Source organism: Eubalaena glacialis, chromosome 5 (genome assembly GCF_028564815.1).
Source record: "Eubalaena glacialis isolate mEubGla1 chromosome 5, mEubGla1.1.hap2.+ XY, whole genome shotgun sequence".
In the NCBI taxonomy this organism is placed as follows: domain Eukaryota; kingdom Metazoa; phylum Chordata; class Mammalia; order Artiodactyla; family Balaenidae; genus Eubalaena; species Eubalaena glacialis.
This window is the reverse complement of record NC_083720.1, coordinates 34748291-34769207: the sequence shown is the minus strand read 5'-3', so window position 1 is coordinate 34769207 and position 20917 is coordinate 34748291. Positions and strand designations below refer to the sequence as shown.

At 36.8% G+C, this 20917-nt stretch overlaps 1 protein-coding gene across 4 annotated transcripts in view; it reads left to right on the top strand.

Moving 5' to 3' along the window:
• The window catches only part of TET2 (tet methylcytosine dioxygenase 2), a 131726-nt gene that overhangs the window by 52527 nt on the left and 58282 nt on the right, over positions 1-20917 (top strand). The gene's annotated exons all lie outside the window — the stretch shown is intronic.

The following is a 20917-nucleotide window of genomic DNA, read 5'->3' as shown; positions in this document are numbered from 1 at the left end:
GGGTTTTTTTTTAAATTTATTTATTTTATTTATTTATTTTTGGCTGCATTGGGTCTTCGTTGCTGTGCATGGGCTTTCTCTAGTTGCGGTAAGCGGGGGCTACTCTTTGTTGCGGTGCGCGGGCTTCTCACTGCGGTGGCTTCTCTTGTTGCGGAGCATGGTCTCTAGGTGTGCAGGCTTCAGTAGTTGTGGCTTGCGGGCTCAGTATTTGTGGCGCATGGGCTTAGTTGCTCCACGGCATGTGGGATCTTCCCGGACCAGGGTTCGAACCCGTGTCGCCTGCATTGGCAGGCGGATTCTTAACCACTGCGCCACCAGGGAAGTCCCAGTGGTGGTTTTAAAGGGACTTTAAAAAGCAAAAACAAGGGACTTCCCTGGCGGTCCAGTGCTTAAGATTCTGCGCTTCCACTGCAGGGGGCATGGGTTCCATCCCTGGTCGGGGAACTAAGATCCCACATGCCACGCAGTGCAGCCAAAAAAATAAAAAATAAATAAAATAAACAAACAAGAAACAACCTTGGCCATCTTTTCCAGATCTTGAATGCCCCCCCCCACACTTGCACATGTACACACCCGTCTTTCCTTAAATTCTTCCAGCCAGCTTGCTTCTTACTTCATTGAGAACATTGAACTTGTTGGGCAGGAACTTCTACCCACACCCCCAAATCCAGCTTGTCCACACCTCTACTCATTCTTACCACTCTTAATTTCCTTTCTCCATGAATTAATCATTTCCTCATTGTTCCCTCTGCTTCTGTTCTTTTATTCTTTTTTCCACCTGCTGGTCAATTTAAAGTGCTCTAGTGTGCTCATTCTTAAATGCAAATGTAACCATGTATACTCCCTTCTTAATACCCTTTGATGGATACCTATTGTTGAACTTTGTTAAAGCAGTGGAAGCACCACCCCCTACCCCACCTTCCTTGCAAAGTTTTTACAATTAAAATGAAGTTCATCTGGTCAGGGCAGAAATGGATACAATGTGGGGACTCATAGAGCCACCTACCTACCCCCTTTTCAGCCAGTGTGGCCCTGAACAGCTCTGTGAACTCTTGCTATCTAAAGAACTCAGTTTGGAAAAACCATTGGCCTATAGGAAGTAGATCAAACTCTGTATTTAATATTCCTGATCTGGCTCTTGATTACTCTTCAGCCTCCTTGTCACCATATTGACTGTCCCTCAGATTGTGTGGTATAATTATTCCTACCTATAGGCCTTGAACATAACATTATATTTCACACATTCAAGTCTTTGTACTTGTTCCTCTCCTGGTTAAATGTCCTTTTGCCGTAGAGCCCCAGCTCAGGTCTCTCATCAGCAAAACCTCATATTTGTGGCATTTATTGTCCCTCAAACATCACACTTACTGTAGTCCTGTGTGCCTGTCTTCTCTGAAATCCCTGGACAAAGGCTGTATCTTATCTTCCATTCCTAACATCTTGCACAGTGTTTGGTTACATAGTAGGCACTTAATCACACTCTTCAAAAGAAGGTATTCACTTTGTGATCAAATCTTCTATTCTTCCTTGTCCCCTCTGGCTCCTTCTTAAAATAGATTCAGCACCTGCCCATTAAGTGGTGGTGGGGTGTGGGAGGAACTGAGAGAGTAAGAAGTTGGAACTTACAGTGTCTAGACACAGTAATCTTGTATACAAAATTACCTTATTTCAGAGTTTGAATTTCAGAGATACTCAGTTGTAACTAACATTTGTAAAAGTAATATTTGATGCTTATATTTTTTTCCCTTAAAGTGTCCTGCCCAAAATAAATTGATTACAATTGGGATTTGTGCTTTTGTTGGCTGTTTTGGGAGACTTTAGGGATATTCTAATTCCAGTAGTATTGGTGAACATAAATGCTTCACTATAGGAAGAGAAATTTGAAAACTGTTATGGATAATATATGGTGTCTATTGGGTGATAATTTTAATGAATAAACACACTCAAGACCTTGTTTGTTGAGACATGAATGCAGGAAATGTTTTGAAAATTCCAGAAAGTTTAGTTGACGATAGATTTTCTGACCTAGCAATTTTTTGTTTTGTTCTGTTTTTCACTCTCAGGTGAAAAGAGAAAGATTGGTCAGTGTACTTTAGAATGTAGGCCCTGTGGGAAGCCATGTGTTTGGCAGTGCTGTCTAGGTGCCTTGTGATGTTATGAGGACATAGCTGGGAGTGTATGCAAGCTTACAGGGCTAAATCAATATGTGCTGGATCTCTAGAGAGCATTTCAGGAAAGACCTCTGAGCTCCAGGTTCCCTAACCAAACAGTGACGTGATTATTAAAATCCATAGCTTCAGAGGAGGGTAAATAAACTTCCCACATCAAATGCAGGATTGAATACTTCGGAATTTTAAATGTATTTCATGTAGAACAAAAAAATGTTTAGCCTTTTGATATATATATTTCTTTAAAGTATAAAACCAGATGGTCTCAAAAAGATTTTTTTCCTTTATTCAGTTTCATACTATTTAAAAAACCATTTTAAAATTTGAAGTATAGTTAATTGATAAAGTTTCAGGTGTACAGCAAAGTGATTCAGTTACACACACACACACACAAACACACATATATATTATTTTTCAAATTCTTTTCCATTATAGGTTATTAGAAGATATTGAATATAATCCCCTGTGCTGTACAGTAGGTCCTTGTTGTTTATTTTATATATAGTTGTGTATATCTGTTAATCCCAAATTTCTAATTTATCACCCCCCTTCCCCTTTGGTAAGCATAAGTTTGTTTTCTATGTCTGTGAGTCTATTTCTGTTTTGTAAATAAGTTCATTTGTGTCATTTTTTTAGATTCCACAAGATATCCTATATATTTGTCCTTCTCAGTCTCTGGGTCCATCCATGTTGCTGCAAATGGCATTATTTCATTCCTTTTTTTTATAGCTAAGTAGTATTCCATTGTATATATTGGGTTAGCCAAAAAGTTTGTTGGGTTAGTGAATACAGTGTTCAGTAGAATTCTTGGTGAAAATGAAAAATGTGTCCTTTATTTTTACGTAAAACCAAACGAACTCTTTGGCCAACCCAATATGTACCACATTTTCTTTATCCATTCATCTGTTGATGAATACTTAAGTTGCTTCCACATCTTGGCTATTGTAAATAGTGCTGCAATGAACATTGGGATGTGTTTGTTTTTCTTTTTCTGACTTCACTCTGTATGACAGACTCTACTCATATATATGGAATCTAAAAAAAAATGGTTTTGATGAACCTAGGGGCAGGACAGAAATAAAGACACAGGTAGACAATGGACTTGAGGACACGGGGAGGGGGAAGGGTAAGCTGGGACGAAGTGAGAGAGTGGCATGGACATATATACACTACCAAATGTAAAACCGATAGCTAGTGGGAAGCAGCCGAATAGCACAGGGAGATCAGCTCGGTGCTTTGTGACCACCTAGAGGGGTGGGAGGGAGGTGCAGGAGCGAGGAGATGGGGGATATATGTATACATATAGCTGATTCACTTTGTTATATAGCAGAAACTGACACTACATTGTAAAGCAATTATACCCCAATAAAGATGTTAAAAAAAAACGATTGTTTTCCCATTAAAAAAAAAAAAAAATGAACATTGGGATGCATGTATCTTTTGGAAGTAGAGTTTTCTCTGGATATATGCCCAGGATTGGGATTGCTGGTTCATATGGTAACCATTTTTAGCTTTAAGGAAGCTCCATACTGTTCTTCATAGTGGCTATACCAATTTATATTCCCACGAACAGTGTAGGAGGGTTCTCTTTTCTCCACACCCTCTCCAGCATTTATTATTTGTAGACATTTTAATGATGGTCATTATGACTGATGTCAGGTGATACCTCGTTGTAGTTTTGATTTGCATTGCTCTGATAATTAGTGATTTTGAGCATCTTTTCATGTGCCTCTTGGCCATCTGTATGTCTTCTTTGGAGAAATGTCTATTTAAGTCTTCTGCCCAGTTATTTATTTATTTATTTATTTATTTTTGATACTGAGCTGTATGAGCTATTTGTATATTTTGGAGGAAATTAATGCCTGTCAGTAACATCGTTTGCAAATATTTTCTCCCATTCCGTAAGTTGTCTTTGATTTTTTTTTTAATATATTAAGCTGTATGAGCTGTTTGTATATTTTGGAAATTAGTCCATTGTCGGTAGCATCATTTGCAAATATCTTCTCCCATCTGTAGGTTGTCTTTTTGTTTTGTTGTTATATACTTTTTTAAGGTTAAGAGATTGGTGGGGTTTTATTTTTATTTTTTTTGTATTTTAGTTGTATTTTAGTTTGTATTTTAGTTGTCCCTTTCCATTTTTTTAAAAGTTCTACCTTCTCAAAATGAGTCTTTTTAAGACATTTTAAAAATAGAAATTAGTATAATGATTATTCAGTTAGTAATTTTCCTGCAGTAGCAAGGGAGGAAAGCACATCTGAATGCCTAGTGCATAGTAAGTATTTAATAAATAATATGTTTTGATTGCGTGAAGGGGTTGTCATCCTATAGAAAGGAAGATAACTTAATATCAAAATATTTTTTAAAACTTAGTTTAATTTTTATTAATGCTGTAGAAGATACTTCTCTTCATTAATATGTGTCATACAACTGGAATATATCATAAAATGCCTACTTCAAACGTTTATTGAGGGCTGTAACGAAGGCAGAAGGGGGAGATAATGGGGAGAAAAGTGGCCAGGAGTTAAAAGGGGCAGTTTCCATATTTTATGAGAAAATAAATGTTTAGATAATTGCTATAACTGAAGAAAATTATATATTTTAAAACTTAAAAAAAAAATTATTCCCTTTTCATGTCATGCTGGAATCTTCTTTACTACCTTTCTACAAAAGACTATTCGAGATTGGATTTTTCTAATAATGGGGAATGCAGTGATTGAGTACATTTTTGGAATGTTCTAACTGTTTCGTATCCTGTTAAGGTAAAATCAGCATTTATTGAAGAATGTCGGATCCCTGTGTTATGTAATGGTCCCTTAAATATTAAAGTTTGGTGTTCAGTATTTTAAATAGTTGTGATCAGGTCATCATACGTCTCTCTCCTAGTTTTCTGGACACTGCACATCCATTAATATGGCCCCAAAGCACACTTGGCTTTCTTGCCACAAGGCCACACATTAAAGTTGCAGTGTAAGGTTCCTTGTCTTTTTTTTTCACACAAGCAGCTGATAAACCAAATCTCTTTCATCCTTACTTTGGGACTGTGATTTTCTAAATCAATGTTGAAAATTTTAACATTTAACTTAGTAAATTCCATCTTGTTATTTTTAGTCCCTCCTTTAAGCCTAGGCAAGTTTATGAAAATCTTTTTTCATTCTATTTATTTTTTATTCTGTTTATGTTTATGCTTTCTTCTCTCTTTCATTTTCTCTGTAACTTTTATAAGCATGACCTCTGTGTTTTCTTTGATATTACTGATTATAATGTTGATAAAATTTCTTTTTAAAAATTGGATGATCATTGAGAGAACAAGTCATATATATTTATGTGTGTGTGTGTATATATATATATTTTTTTAATAAGTTTATTTATTTTTTTTATTTTTGGCCGCATTGGGTCTTCGTTGCTCCGTGTGGGCTTTCTCTAGTTGTGGCAAGTGGGGGCTACTCTTCATTGCGGTGCGCGGGCTTCTCATTACGGTTGCTTCTCTTGTGGAGCACGGGCTCTAGGCGCATGGGCTTCAGTAGTTGTGGCACGCAGGCTCAGTAGTTGTGGTGCACAGGCTTAGTTGCTCCATGGCATGTGGGATCTTCCCAGACCAGTGAAAGAACCCGTGTCCCCTGCATTGGCAGGCAGATTCTTAACCACTGCGCCACCAGGGAAGCCCCTATATATATATTTTAAGTCTTACCTAAAACTTAGAACAACTCTCATTTGTGATGTCCTTTATTTTCTCTGTTTTTAACTTTCTCTTCTGGAAAGTAGAGGCATTGTACATCTTACTTGATAGGAGAAAAGAATCTACTTTCATTACATAACACCATACTTTTAAAACTTTAAAAGCTAGCTTTTTATATTTACAAATGGTGGTATAATTAGATGGTTCCCATGGACTGGAGGTTCTGGATCAAGATAGGCAGCTGAAGAAGATTAAGATTCACTCTACCCTCCTCCCCCAAAAGGGGGGGCAACTCTGAACTGGCAGGCCTTACTGGAATCATTTTAAGTGAGTTGGACACAGTGATGAACCATGAACTTAAGGGTGTATTAGAACAGCGGTCCCCAACCTTTTTGGCACCAGGGACCAGTTTCGTGGAAGACAGTTTTTCCACTGATGGGGTGGTGGGGGGGTGGTTCAGGCGGTAATGCGAGCGATGGGGAGTGATGGGGAGTGATGGGGAGCTGCAGATGATGAAGCTTTGCTCACTCGCCCGCCGCTCACCTCCTGCTGTGCGGCCCGGGGATTGGGGACCCCATATTAGAAGGTAGGCTTGAACATGTAGAAGCAATTGTCTCACTCCTGAATTTGTGGTTACTTTTGCCTTTACTTAAGGAAAGAGAAAACACTTTCCTGTTGGTTCTGCAGATAATGTATTTATCATCTTTGACCCATTGGTAGACTGATTTTCCATTTAGCTAGTTTATCAGGTATAGCAGATAATACTCTTGATAATAGATCATTTAAACCCAAGGTGGTTTGGTTTAAGTCACATTAGAATACAAAGGTCAGAGTGATAGCACAGTGGACATTGATATGAAAAACTGTGAATTTGTTTTTAGAGGACATCAGGAAAAAAAAAGTAAGCTTTAAACTTCCACTGTTGTTTCTCTGAGCCTCAGTTCATCAGTTATTTCTATTTTGAAAATTCCTTCAAGAGTTTTATTTTGTGAATGTAGGAAAAGGTATAGTAATAAAAAAAATCTGCTGTGTCTCTACTTGTTATATGTTCATTCAACCCCCAATTACCTTTCCACTTAATTCTCATTTCCTCCCTCCTACTCTTTAACCATTTTCCATTTTCCTCCCTGTCTGGACACACTGCTTCCTGCTGGTCAGTAGGTCAGAAACCATGTGTCTGATATGAATATAAATATATAATACCTAGGTCATACTTTTCATCAAAATAAAAAAGAAGTTTGACTTTACTCAGTTGCTTATGTTTTGTTTTATGTTCAGGCTCTAAGTTTTATGTTCATGAGATAATTATGACTTGAGACACTTGATAATACTATGATTAAGACCTTTGTTGTTGAATCCTTCTACCCCAGGAGAGTGAGAAGAATTAAATTCTTCTTTAAATTCAATTATTTAGTTGAATCATTTAACTACTTGCAAATCAAGAGTTTAATTTAGAACATTATATTTGATATATTTTTAAAAGTTGGATGAACTGCCCTTGAAAATAAAATTACCTCTTCCTCAAAAAAGGCACCATTTTCCCTTCAAATATGTAATTGAGAAGAAATATTTTCCTATTGAAGTGGTCACACTTATACATCTTATTTGCCCTATTGTTTAATGTAAAGTATTTCCTAAAAATGTTATAGAAAGTCTAAGACTATATTTTCATGCATTGACAGTAAACAACACAATAGATGTGAGGCAAAAAGGTGTTTCTTAAATGATAAATTGTGGGTGCATTGGTGCAATGCTTATTTTTGTTCCCATTGTAGTGCTCAGTAAGTAGCTTTTAGTAAATAAAATTATCAGTTGATAATTAAACCAGGCACTTAAAGTGGGGGTATTTCTTATTTGTGAGCTTTTTTTAAGAAAAACTTCATTTCACTGCGAGGGTTTTAGAGCTACTTACGGATTTTACAAAGCAAACTATAAAGCAATGGAAGGTCACCTCCAAGTTGGGGCTAGAGTTGAATTCCTGCCAATATAGTTACATATGGTATCATTAACAGGGCATCTTCATCCAGAATCTATAGATTACCATCTCCTGCCCTCCAGATTTATGTGACCATAGAAATTACTGCATATTTTGTGAGATAACATCCACCCCCAACTTCTTTCTTCCTTGACCTTTTGTAAACATAGGTAAATGTCCAGTGAACTGGTTCCCTGACTCATAAATATAAATGAATAAGTCCCTACATAGCGATCTCTTCAAACTTCATTTTTACAGAAAGCTTGCAAAAACTGTGGATACATAACATATATTAATCTTACTTAATGGATAGCTGATGCTGAAACTAATATGAAAATCAAATGATTAATTCTGTTTTCCTAGCCCTTGCCTTTGAGCAGCCTGAGTCTTCTGAGAGGCAAGGTGACTGCTTCAGCGTGGAGCGATGAATTACTTGGCACCGCTGCCTCTCAAGTCCTCTGAACACATAGTGGTTCTCTACCCACTGCTACAGACTACCTCTATAAAAATATCTGTAATTCGTACTTTATTTTTTTTAATATTTTCCATAAACTACTATATTATTCTTAAAGAAATTACAGGATAGATTTTTAAATTACTCATTGTTTTCAGTTACCTTAGTGAGTATTTTTCTTCTCTGAAATTCTGGTTTTCTCAAAGGCAATAGTTTTTTGGCCTCTTCTAAATAACATTTAGTATTTTTAGTAACATCATAACTTTAATGAATGGCCACGTTAAGCCCTTATTTTGAACCATATTCTCTTACTTTTTATAACAAGGCTTGGGTTTTTATTATTATCATTTATAATTTATTGAAGAGTACTTTCTCTTTAGGGTCCATAGTTTTGTAATAGGGTTGCTGTCAACAAAGTAGCAGATACTAGGTTAACGCCATAAAGATTTTATTGTGAAGACATGGAACGGTTAACTATAGCAGGCAAAATGAAAATAGTAAATACAAACATTTTCTGAAACAAAACAGAACATGAGTAAGTAAAAGTATCAAGTACAGTGGGATACCTGGCCAAATATTTTTCAATGTCTTAAGAAATATAAGTGAAAACATTTGAATTTCATAGTCATCCATGTAAACTGAAAATGACCTAATGGAGTTTGAGCTCACGAAGTACTTGGGCTTCCCTCTTATTCCTATCCTATTAGGATTCCTAACACTGTGCTTGGCACATGTTAGGTAATAAATGTTTTGTGGATGAATAATGATTATCATTGACTTATTAAACGAGGAGAGTTGGAAAGGTGCTATCTATCAATATCCACTTAGTTACTTTGAAACATTTTATATAAGTTTATGGGATAAAAATAGTGCCATATGATTATGCTATACTAAGTTAAGAACTACTTCCATTCTTACATAGACCATATACATTCTTATTTGGCTTATATAATTTCATCAGAATACACAAAATATCAGATTTGTTTAGGAGATGATTGGCCAGAAAGGAGTGGTAGGAGAGGGTTTTAGGCTTTGGATTTACTGGAAAATAATTGTATTTCCAGTTTTTAAAAATATCCTGAACAACAGTGTGAACAGTTGGGAATTGAATGTGCTTGTGTCCGAGAAAGGCCTTTTTCATCACACAGAAGGGAGTGCCTGGCTTTGGGAAGCACGTATACCTTAGCTCTTAATTACAGTACTGATGCTGCTGAGCAGTAGGTAATACCAAAAAGAGTCAGAACCATGATTAAGGATGTTGAGGAAATGTCTTTGGCAAGAGTTAAGTTTTCGATATAATAAGGAATATACAACCTCTGTGAAGTCATCCCAACTCCTTGAGGTAAACTTAGCCCCTTTCTTTTCTTTGTCTCCAAAGCATGTTGCATATAATCTATTAGAAAACTAATCACACTGTTTCCTTAGGATGTTTAAAGAAACTCTCTTCCTCAGGGACAAGAATTTTTTTTTTTTTTTAGTAGGGATAAATTTATTTTTTTATTATTATTTTTTTAGTTTTAGAATTTTATTTATTTTTTTATACAGCAGGTTCTTATTAGTTATCCATTTTATACATATTAGTGTATATATGTCAATCCCAATCTCCCAATTCATCACACCACCCCCCCTCACCCCGCCACTTTCCGCTCTTGGTGTCCATACGTTTGTTCTCTACATCTGTGTCTCTATTTCTGCCCTGCAAACCGGTTCATCTGTACCATTTTTCTAGGTTGCACATATATGCATTAATATACGATATTTCTTTTGCTCTTTCTGACTTACTTCACTCTGTATGACAGTCTCTAGATCCATCCACGTCTCTACAAATGACCCAATTTCGTTCCTTTTTATGGCTGAGTAATATTCCATTGTATATATGTACCACATCTTCTTTATCCATTCGTCTGTCAATGGATACTTAGGTTGCTTCCACATCTTGGCTATTGTAAATAATGCTGCAATGAATATCGGGGTGCATGTATCTTTTCAAATTAGTTTTCTCTGGATATATGCCTGGGAGTGGGATTGCTGGTTCATATGGTAACGTATTTTAGCTTTTTAAGGAAGCTCCATACTGTTCTCCATAGTGGCTACACCAATTTACATTCCCACCAAGTGTATAGGAGAGTTCCCTTTTTTCCACACCCTCTCCAGCATTTATTATTTGTAGACTTTTTAATGATGGCCATTCTAACTGATGTCAGGTGATACCTCATTGTAGTTTTGATTTGCATCGCTCTGATAATTAGTGATGTTGAGCATCTTTTCATGTGCCTCTTGGCCATCTGTATGTCTTCTTTGGAGAAATGTCTATTTAGGTCTTCTGCCCAGTTTGTTTTTTAAATACTGAGCTGTATGAGCTGTTTGTATCTTTTGGAGGAAATTAGTCCCTGTCAATAACATCATTTGCAAATATTTTCTCCCATTCCCTAAGTTGTCTTTTAATTTCACTTATGATTTCCTTTGCTGTGCAAAAGCTCTTAAGTTTAATTTGATCCCATTTGTTTCTTTTTGCTTTTGTTTCCATTACTCTAGGAGACAGATCCAAAATAATATTGCTGTGATTTATAACAAAATGTGTTCTGCTTTTGTTTTCCTCTAGAAGTTTTATAGTATCCGGTCTTGCATTTAGGTCTTTAATCCATTTTGAGTTTGTTTTTGTATATGGTGTTAGAGAATGTTCTAATTTCCTTCTTTTACATGTAGCTGTCCAGTTTCCACAGCACCACTTATTGAAGAGACTGTCTTTTCTTTTCTCCATTGTATATTCTTGCCTCTTTTGTCATAGATTAATTGACCATAGATACGTGGGTTTGTTTCTGGACTTTGTATCCTGTTCCATTAATGTGTGTCTGTTTCTGTGCCAGTACCATACTGTTTTGATTATTGTAGCTTTGTAGTATAGTATGAAGTCTCAGAGCTTAATTCTGTTTATATTTTGCTGTGGAATTATGTTACCTGGCATTATTTTTCTTAACTTCTTAATTTCCTTCTTAATTTCAGCCTGTTTTCTAATTTAATCATTAATCTGTTTCAAAGAGTACCTATGAAAACTTCCTTTGGCAGCACAAGGCACGTGAGGTCTAAGATTAATTTCTAGAACACAAATGATTCTAGCAAACCATTTCTTTAAGCATGCTCTTCTTCTACTGTTGAGTAATATGCTTATTTTTTCTTTTAGTTGAAGTATATTTTTATAGGTACCATTCTGGATTTGCTTCCCCTATTTAGCTGATTCATCTGAATGATTCATCTGAATCAGCAGGGCTGATTCATCTACTACCACAAAAGTGTGATAGAATCTTCTTAGACTGTTTTAGTGGGACATTTAGAACATTATCATGGTAAAAGTTCTATTTGTTGAAAATATTGCTTAAGAGATCAGCTCCCTCCCTCCTACTCCCCTTTGTATCTGTCTTTCATTTGTCGTGGCCACTAGTCCAGGTTCATAATTTGAGTTTGTCTGATTTTCTTTTTTGCAACTTCAGCCAACTTGGAGAAGAGCTCTGTCCCTTTGGGGCCTTCATCCTCCAGTAAACCCTACCAGTTTAGGAAATTGAACACTCTTACCAGGGTAAGCCCACTCTAAGTGAGAGGCTGGGTTAGAGAAGAGTCCTGCCACCCATAGGTGGTCTCTGTCTGGTGAGTTTGTATGTATTTCCTTTCCTCAACACTGCTGTCTTTGGCTGCTTTATGTTTAAAGAAGACGTACCTGTTTCTCCAAAGCCTCCCTCACCTTTAGCTCTTCCTGCTATATATTAGGGGGGAAACTTTGGTTGAAAAGAAACTTCCCTATATCAGTGTGAGCCGGCCACTTGAGTACGTAACTGGGAGAGATACCACAGCACTGCTGGGTTTCTGTTTGTGTTTCCAGTTCCTTCTCAGCTATGGTACAGGGGTGGAGGGCTTCCATTGCAAAGTCTCCCTGTCTCCTGTTAGCCCTGACTACCACAACCCATGCCTCCAAGGAAGGGGCATTGGGGCAGTTGCCTGGGGTTTTGTACATTCCACAGCTGGCTTAGGAAGAAGGGCTGTGATTAGACTCTTAGAGATGTCCTTTAATGTGGATTTGTCTGCATTTTAGCCAGAAATTCCTCAAACCTTCTGCCTCTCAGCTGTCACTATTCCCTAGTGACTTTAGTGCTCATATAGGATATTTTCCAAATTAAAAAAACAATATTTCAGTCATTTAATGGGAAGAGGGCTTGGATATCTGCTCTTATGTTACCATTTCTACAAGTCCTCCAGCCTAATTTGTTCGTGAACATGATGAAAATTAGTTCCTTAAATGAATTTAATATTGGATGCTGCTTTCAAGGAAATTCAAAATAGAAAGCAAGCTTTCAAGAAGAGAGAATAAATTATCAGCCAGTCTCACAAGGATAAAAATAAGCCAAATTTTTTGGAGTAATTTTTTTTTCTTAACATTTCCAATTCAAGTTGAACTCTTCAGATGAAACCAAAGAGCTAAACTCTAACTGATAAGGATCCTAAGCATTCGCTTATGAGAATCTATAAGAGAATCTATAAGCACTGGAAGTTTTCCATAAATTTTGCTAGAAAGAGGGGACCAAGTTGCTTTCTTAAGATCCTCAATAGGATCTCAGTGCTTAGGAACTAATGTTGGAACTAATTTTCTTAAATACATAAGAAAATTAAAGCAAAAATTTACCATCTTATGAGTTTCTAGTTTTACTACCTAAAAGGAGAGTGAAGAGCTGAAACTGGAGTGCAGAAAACTGGATTTGCTACCATTTGAAGTGTATCCAGAATTACCAACAGATTTTAAACAAGATCCTGTATTGCATAGTTCTTTGGTATGCTGAAGAAGAAAGAGGAGGGAGATTTAAAAGACAAGTGGACAGCACATTCAGTTTGTTTTGGCCATGACTTCAGTTCCAGTGTCTGTATAAAGGGAACATAAGAGGGAACTGAAATGACTGGTCAAGATAGCAATTCTGCATGTCTATGGTTTCTGAGGGCAAAAGAGCCCAGCTTTTTTTTTTTTTTCTGCTGTGGAAGGCAACCTTCGTTATGTTGTTAGGCATTAGCAGAATGAGTAAAGCTCCTCCTTCTAATGTATCAGAATATTTTCCTATGCTTTTTTGGTTTGGTGGGAACTGGTAGAGCAATTTTCAGCAAAAATTAAACAAATCGTTCAATTTGTGAACAATCCAACTGGCCAGCATTGAGCAGGACTCTCCAGCATCTTCCTCTGAATTACATTTTGAGTCCTCTGAGGAATCAACTTCCCAAATTGGGAAACTCTGATTTTCTCATTTATTTTTATCATCTAATTATTTTTCTTGCCATTAAGTATAAGGGATACAGAGAGACTTGATTTATTTTTATGTGCAGCAACTTTAAAAAGCTAATTAGGGCATCTTTATTTAACCACTTAACCCTTTTATATTTATTGCATCTTTTCCAATCATAGAAAAGTTGCTGAGCAAGCCCAACTTTGTTTACTAGCTTATAAGATGAAGAAAAGTAAAACAGGAGTGTGTAAAGGCACAATGGTGAGTAGGTAGTGTTTCCAATTAATCTCAGTGTTTGGGATTAATTTAGCATTAATTCTATTCTTTGGTGTCTTCCTGTTTTTTTGACATAGTGACCTGTCATAAGGAAGAGGAAACAGCAGGAAACTTGGTACCAATTAAAACCAGTCTCCTTCCACCAAAGAACTGAACTGTCAGCAAATGTAATCTCAAATTCAAATAGTGATAAGTGTTTTAGGTGAAATAGAATAAGAACAAAGCTATTAAATTTCAACATCTACTGGAAAACAATTAAAATGCATGCCAGTTTAATTAAGTTTGGTATTTAATACGTTACAACTTGCACAGCAGAAATACAAATAGATGCCTGATGCATGGTGTATATGTTGAGGCGGAGGCCGCTTTCAGCAGAACTGAATACACTGGGATGAATGTCTGTGTGAATATTGTTTATGCATTCACCTTTGGCATTCATTCCAAGTATGAGTTATCCCACAAGGGTGATTGTTTGTACCAATATAACTCCAAATTAATCTGAGTAGCAGTATTTGAAGTTTGAATTTGCTCTAGGATGAGTCAAGTGTAATAAGAAGTTTCTGAATCAAAACAAGCCTTCAGCCTTATCTGGGAGGAAATTTGAAATACCTGTCCTTACCCTAACTGAGATGCTCTGAATGATCCTGGACACAGAACTCATTGCCTTTAGATCTTTACGTTAAATAGTCAGCTGAATTGACTTTTAAACTTAGAGGTCTAAATCCTTTGCGCCCTTTGATACAGGTTCATGACTGAACTTTCTTTTAACTAAAATAGAATACATGCCAGGTTGGTTTGTCACAATGGGAACAGAATAGAAATCTGACAGCAGATGTCTCACATATGTTTTTGCATCTCTTAATGGAATTAAATACGTGATTTTACTCTTCCACAGTGAAGATATTTTATTAATAAAAGATGTCTTTAAGAAAATTGAGAAATCTTCATTGTGTAGCTATAAAATTACTATTTTAAACAGATGCAGAAAACTAAAGAGTTTATTTCCAATTATCTGGGAACACCAAAATGCTAATATTTTCCCCATGTGGCATGAAATATTTAGTTATAGATATTTTACTGATATTTCAGTTTGGTTGGTTGGTTTGTTTATAGTGGAGCCTATCAAGAATAATCATATCTCTTCTATTTTCATTCAGTGAACACGCAGTTTTTGAGTGCCTTCTGCATACCTGTGCTAGGCTTTCAGGTTGGGAGGGAATGTAGATAAGACATGGAATTTGCCCCTAGGGAGTCCAAAATAACTGAGTCAAAGAAGGACAAACCTTGTTAGTGATAACCAGAGGAGTCACCAAGGGAATTGAGGACTCCAAACCCCTACGTGAGGCCCTTGCACTTTTATCTAATGTGCTAAAAGCTAAACAATTTATATTGTAGTCAAAGTAGTTTTTTTGAGGATTTGTGTATGTGTGTGTGTGTGTGTGTGTGTGTGTGTGTGTGTTGGGACCTGGGTTGAAAATAAACATGTAGGGGAAGAGATTTTAAACTTATTTTTCCTCAATTGCTAATTCAATAACTAGGTGTTATTTTTTTTTCAGGTAGTATCTTATCTACACCTGACAGTACTTTTTCTCTTTATAGAGTACTGTGTGTTCTAGTTTTTAATGCATTTAGTCACTAAAATAAATTTCTGTGTTAAAAGGACTAATTGCTAAATGAAAATATTAAGATTCCTATAAACCAGTAAGAGAGAGAATATATATACACAATCATTCATTCAACAAATATTGAGTGCCTACTTTCTGCCAGATATTGGGTTAAGTATTATGATTATGACTATGAAACCAGTAGACAGCTTCTTCTCTGCATGAAGCTTAAGCCTGGTGGAGGATGAGAGAAGGAAATAGGCAGATACATAGTGTGTTAACTGCTATGATGAGGAGAAATACAAGGTGTCCTTGGAACATCCTGGAGAGCATCTAACACTCCCTTAGAAAGTCATTTAGTTTCCTAGAGGAAGTACTGTCTATACTAATATCTAAATGGAATAAATGAGAATTAATTTGTTCAGAATGGGAAGGGTGAAGAAGAAGGAGATGGGGAAGATTTGTTACAGTGAGAAGGACAAGACCACATGTGCAAAGGCACAGGGGCCAGAGAGAAGCTGCTGGGTTAAAGGAACTATAAATTATAAATACGTCAATAAGAGGCTGGGGCAAATGGCCGTGAGAGAAAAGTTTAGAGAGAGGTCACAGCCAGATCCTGATAGCTTTAGGGTCATATTAAGGGGATTAAGGAGTATCAAGGCTAAGAGGATCTACTGAAGGATGGGAGTAAGTGGAGAAGCAATGGTGTTCAGCATTGGGCTTTAGTGTAAAGAATAGGCAAAAGGGGAAGACCAGAGGCAAGAAGGCCATTTAATGGCCTGTTGTAGTAATCCAGGAATGAGATGGTGACAGTAAGAACCATGATAGTAAGAATGAGGATGTGGATAATTTATGGATTCCAGGGACAATGAGAAGGTAGAGACAATAATACTTGGTATTTGTTGGGATGTTTGTAAAAGGAAAGAAAGAATTGAACATCAGGGTTTCTTCTTAAGTAACTGGGTAGATGATATTACCACTCACTCTGATAGGGAATACATAACAGAGAGGACAAATTTGGAGCAAATGACAATGAATTCGGTTTGGAGTATGTAGATGACTAGGAGACAATTGCAAATTTAAATTAGCAACTCTGCTGAGGACTAGAAGTAGAGATCTGAGATTGATCTGCAACTTGAGAGAATGGGAGTTAAATAGGTCACTCAGGAAATGGTTGTGTCACTATCTTTCTGGCCATCTCTTGGGTCACCTTGCTGTCTTTTCTTTCTCGTTGGGATCTCTAAATTCTAAAGATTTCTCGGCCCCCATCTTAGGCCACCTTCTCTAACTGTACTCTCAAGATAATCTCATGGAGTCCTATGGCTTTAAATACCACTGATAGGCTGAAACAGCTCAAAGTTAACTCCAGCTTAGACCTCTTACTTAGTTCTTGACTTTTATACCTAACTGCCTGCCTAGTATACCCATTTGAATGATAATACGCATTTCAAACTTAGCTTGTTCAAGACCAAACTCATAATTTTCCCATCAATCTTGTTACTCCCATTCACCCCTGTCTCAGCAAATGGCACCATCATCAACCTTGTGGCTCAGAATAACACTCTAGGCATATCTTGGTTTCTTCTTCCCTTTTATTCATTCCCTCACATCTAATCCATCACCAGGTAGTTTCATTTCTGCCTCCAAAATGCATCCCGAATCCATTCACTTCTCTGTATTTCCACTGCTGTCACCCTAGTCCAGGATATCATATCCTATCTCTCAGATTACTGCATTCTCCCAGCTTGATGCATCTACTCTTAATGCCTTCAATTCATTCTCCACAAACTACCAGAGTGATCTTTTAAAAGTCCAAATCAGAGTATGCAACCATTCTTCGTATAATGCTCAAATGGCTTCCCATTGGATTTAAATAGTAATCTAAGTGCCTCACCCCTACCTGGCCTTTACATACCTCTAACCTCATCTTAAAACCTCTCCCTCTCTCTCTCTCTCTCTCTCTCTCTCTCTCCCCCCCCCCACCTCTCTCCTTCCCTCCCTCCCTCCCTCCCTCTCTCTCTCTCCCCCCCACCTCTCTCCTTCCCTCCCTCCCTCCCTCCCTCCCTCTCTCTCTCTCTCTCTCTCTCTCTCTCTCTCTCTCTTGCTTACTTAGAACCAACCAGACCAGATTCTCTGTTCCTCAGATAAGCCAAGCTCATTTATGCTTCAGTGCTTTTGTACTTTGTTCCTTCTGACTGGAACATTCTTCCCCCAACTTTTCCTACCACTGGCTTTTTTGTTCAGCTCAGATAGATGTCAGCAACTCAGAGTCTTTCCCTAACTTCTCTATTAAATAGTTCCATTTTAATCCCTCTCTATCCCATCATTCAGATTTATTTCCTTCCTAGCATTTAGCAATCTGCAATTGTTTTATTTGTTTACTTGTCTAAATAAACTTCACTAATGAGGAATCTAGACTATCTTGTTCATCCCTACATCCCTAGAACTCAGAGCAATACCTTGAATATAACTACCTGTTAAATAGAATGAATAAATATATGAATGCATGTTGAAGAAGTTCTAGACTAGAATTCCAAGGACACCAGCATTTAAGCAATAAGCAGAGGAAGAAGAGCTTGATAGGACAGTGAGAATGAGCAATGAGAGATAGACAGCAACTAAGGCAAGATGTCACTGAAGTGAGAGTATCCTAGTACAGGTCTCAGGAAGAGAGAGTTCAGAAAAGGGCAGCTCTTCTGGCTGGAAGGGAACAGGAGAAGCTGTATGGAGGAAGTGAATTTTTATTGAACCTTGGTAGATAGGTAGGGAAATTTCGTAAGAAGGAGGTAATGGAGGCACAAAGACAGAGAAGCAGAATATACATGCCTTGGTGGGGAACAGAAAGTCTTCCCATTAGTCTTTCATATATCTATCTCACTTAATAGTTAGTAACCCTTTTAGTGTTAGTGTTGTCACTAGATTAAAAAACAAAGGCTCCATCAGAATCACACAGTAAGTGGAAGAATGAAGATTTAAATGTAGATCTGCCTGACTGCAAAGCCTACTTTTTTATTCCAACTTACATCATTGAGATTCTCTACAGGTACCTCATATTTACCCTGCAAATAGCAGTATGCCAATGATGGAATAAGGTGTGAACAAGTAGGTGGTCGTGAAGACAGATACTCTTAACTTTGATTATTCCCATTATAGCCTCAAGAGAAATTGAGGCTGAGGAAAAAATTAACTATTCTCATTTTAGCACTTTTTCTGTCCCCCAAATAGGAGAAAATTTAAATGTTTGAACCATGCAGTTTCTGTCTTGTCAGAAGTCCAGTTTACTCATAATGAAGATAACCTCTTCTTTATTCCCTACTGTTCTGTTTTGCAAAATGACCTGTACAGTTCACTTGAAGCCCCTCTCAGATTGAGAGGAACAGCAGACTTTCCAAAGGTTATATTTAATCACAAAACACTATTAAATGAATAAGCTTATGATAGTTTCAAGTGTTGAATTATTTTTCTTATGTATTCAAAATCAATTACTTCTAAAGATTGGCAAGTTAGAATTTTATAGTGGATTGTTTATGTATGTGTGCCTGTATTTGTAGGTATATATACACACACACACACCCCCTCTGTATTTGTTTTTTATTTTTCCAGTTTTGAGATACAACTGGCACACAACATTGTATAAATTTAATGTACACAACATAATGATTTGATATATGTATTTATTGCAAAATGATCACCATGCTTAGTTCAGTTAATATCCATCACCTCGTATAGTTAAAAATATTTTTGTCTTGTGATGAGAACTTTTAAGATCTATTCTCTTAGCAACTTTCAAATATACAGTGCAGTACTGTTAACTATAGTCACCATGCTGTACATTATATTCCTGTGGCTTACTTATTTTATAACTGTAAGTTTGTACCTTTTGACCACCCTCACCCATTTTGCCATCCCCACCCCTGCCTCTGGCAACCACCAGTCTATTCTCCGTAAGTAGGGGTTAGGGCTTGTCTTGGTTTGTTTAAGATTCCATATAATTGAGATCATATGGTATTTGTCTTTCTCTGTCTGACTTATGTCATTTAGCATAATACCCTCAAGGTCCATCCATGTTGTTGCACATGTGGGCTTTCCTTCTTCTGTATGGCCGAATAATATTCATATATAGATATGTATGTGTGTGTGTGTGTGTGTGTGTGTATGTGTATATATATATATACACATACACACACACACACACATTTCTTTACCTTACATTTCTCACATTCTCACATTTCTTTATCTGTTCATTCATGAAGGGACACTTAGGTTATTTCCATGTCTTGGCTAATGTAAATAATGCTGCTATGAACATGGGAGTGCAGATCCTTCTTCAACATAGTGCTTTTATTTTCTTTGGATATAAACCCAGAAGTGGAATTTCTGGATCACATGGTAGTTCTATTTTTAATTTTTTGAGGATCCTCCATACTGTTTTCCATAGTTGCTGCACCAACTTACAATCCTAAGAACAGTGTACAAGTGTTCCCTTTTCTCCACATCCTCACCAGAATTTATCTCTTGTCCTGTTGATGATAGCTATTCTAAAAGTCATGAGGTGATATCTCATTGTGGTTTTAATTTGCATTTCCCTAATGATTAGTGATATTGAGCACCTTTGATGTACCCATTGCCCATTCCTATATCTTCTTTGGAAAAATGTCTGTTCAGGTCCTTTGTCCATTTTTAAATTGGATTACTTGAGGTTTTTGCTACTGAGTTGTATAAATTCTTTATATACATTGGATGTTAACCTAGTTTCAGATATTTGATTTGCAAATATTTTTTTCACATTCCATATGTTGTCTTTACATTTTGTTGATTGTTTCTTTTGCTGTGCAGAAACATTTTAGTTTAATGTAGACCCACTTGTTTATTTTTTATTTTGTTGCTTGTGCATTCATTCTCCATCCCACCCTTCCCCCACCAAAAGACTCCATGGAAGTTTTATTTTGCAAATACATCTGCTTCTCTGTTTTCTTTTTAACTGCATCAAGTCTGAGCTTAATTCTTGACTCAACTTCTCAACCCTTCTTCTGAGATGGAAATGTACAGCTGAAGTATGAAATAGCCTACAGTGACTATTTTTAGGACTAGAATTCATTATCTATGCTGAAATTTGACAGTATACTTACTTGGTTATCATAAGGTTATAAAGGTAGAATTCAGGGAGATTCTCAGCTCTTCAGGTATACTCAGAAGAAGTAAAGTCAGAAGACGCATACTAAATTTTTTAGCCAATTTTAGTCAAGTTGAGTGATTGTGCACCAAAGCTTGTAGTGATAATCACAAGTAGCCTTACTCAAAATGACACCCTAATTACTATCACATCTATACCCTTCTCATTTTAAGGTTTTGCCTATACCTTTGCTTGACCAAATAGATTTCTTGTTATTTTAAGACCTCTGTTTCAAGTCTTCTTTCTAGAAATTTTCTTAAGCATTTCCCCCCACCTAGGATGCGCTTCTTTCACTGCAACTGAAGAAATCCTAAAAATTCTTTAGGGTCTCTG